Source organism: Vespula pensylvanica, chromosome 25, assembly GCF_014466175.1.
Source record: "Vespula pensylvanica isolate Volc-1 chromosome 25, ASM1446617v1, whole genome shotgun sequence".
Classification (NCBI taxonomy): Eukaryota; Metazoa; Arthropoda; class Insecta; order Hymenoptera; family Vespidae; genus Vespula; species Vespula pensylvanica.
The window spans coordinates 902,138-903,825 of NC_057709.1; the positions used below are offsets into that span (position 1 = coordinate 902,138).

The following is a 1,688-nucleotide window of genomic DNA, read 5'->3' on the forward strand; positions in this document are numbered from 1 at the left end:
CGGTGCTTCCGGTATACCTTGTCTATCCCAATAACTATATATCCTGCGCCAATAAATGTACAGCGCCAATATCGCGCACAGTACGAGCACGAGCAGTAACAAACTCATGATTTTCTTTTTTTTTTTTTTTTTTTTTTTTAATCAATTAATTATCCGTGGTCCAAATGAAATCGTAAAGGACTAGTTTTATGCCGCGTCTCACTGATCACACGCGCGTGTACTATGTTTCGAGCGAACTTGCCAGAGAACCATTCGCCTCGTAATCCCATCTAATACTGTTCGACTTTTATCTGCAAGGGTGATATATAGTGTATTTGTAAGTGTTGTGGAATATATTTGTGTGGTAAATGATGATGTACTATCATTCACATCTGTTATCGTCTGAAATAAAAATGACCTTTGGGAGATTTGTGATGATAAAGTTGTAGCGATTGATAAGTGCACAGAGATGATGAAGACGTAGAAAAAGAAGATGAAGATTGCAGAGTGATAGAATGCTCATAGTCATTTCTTTCTCTTTTTTTTCTTTTTTTTTTTTTTTTTTTTTTTTTTAATTTCATACTGAGACTTGAACGATGATACGTCTAATTTTTACGACTACTTACGCAATTGTTATTTCCGTAATGTTTTATAACTGGAATAAACGCAATAGTAATCGTAGAATTAGATAATTAAATGATTAGAAATGTAATGTCATGCGATGTCATTGAATCTACGTTTAACTGTGTCGTTATCCATGTTATGGATATAGTTATGGTTGTTGAATCATTTTTTTTTTTTTATCATAATTAGCGATTATTTATTTATTTATTTTGTTAAAAAATAAATAATGATTTGATGTTTTATATATATATATATTTTTTTTTTATTCGATTTTATTTTTCTTATTTACAATTTATTAACGTAAAAAAAGTATGCAAAAATTGAAAATATATGAATCATTCGATCGAGTGAAAATTGACGTTACAACTTAATAATTATTATTCAAATATTTATTTGCGTATTTAAAAATATTTTTATCGACGTATCGATTAGTTTTTTTTTTCTTTTTCTTTTTCTTTCTTTTTTTTTTTTTTTTTTTCTTTTAATGCCAATAACAACGTAAAAGGACGTAATTTTTTTTTGTTACCGAGAAGAAAATCTCTCAACAATTTTATTTGATTGTGATATAATTAGGATGCTTATGTAAAAATATTATATATAGGACGTAGGACACAAAATTAATCCATTTGGAGTTTGCAGATCGCCGAGTACAGTTCGTCAATACGCTAGATTAGATTAGAATTCTGTTTTGTATTTTGCACCCTCGGATAATTTTATTTTTAATTATAATTGAAATGAAATTAATTAATCGAATCAAATTAATTAATCAAATTGTTTTTATGAAATTCTTTTTTATTTTATCTTGAAAATTGCGTCGTATAAAAATTGCTCGTGTCCTCTGTTAACTCTCGTCCAGCAATAGTACGCTTTTGTTATGAACTATTGCGATGAATCTATAAATATTTTGTTTAATCAATGATTAGAAGATTCGATTAAACAGAAACTACTAAACGTATGTTAGCAAATATTTCTCTTATCTGTATTTATGGATTCTTCATACTCATGATTGATAAGATGACGACTGAGAGAAAAAAGGAAAGAAAAAAACAAATTAATTTTTCTTACGTAAAAGAAAAAAAAAAAAA

The 1,688-nt window shown here is 27.7% G+C and overlaps 1 protein-coding gene across 2 annotated transcripts in view; it reads right to left on the reverse strand.

The window, feature by feature from the left end:
- Window positions 1-1,688, reverse strand: part of LOC122637315 (cytochrome P450 6a2-like) — a 10,573-nt gene that overhangs the window by 1,470 nt on the left and 7,415 nt on the right. The gene's annotated exons all lie outside the window — the stretch shown is intronic.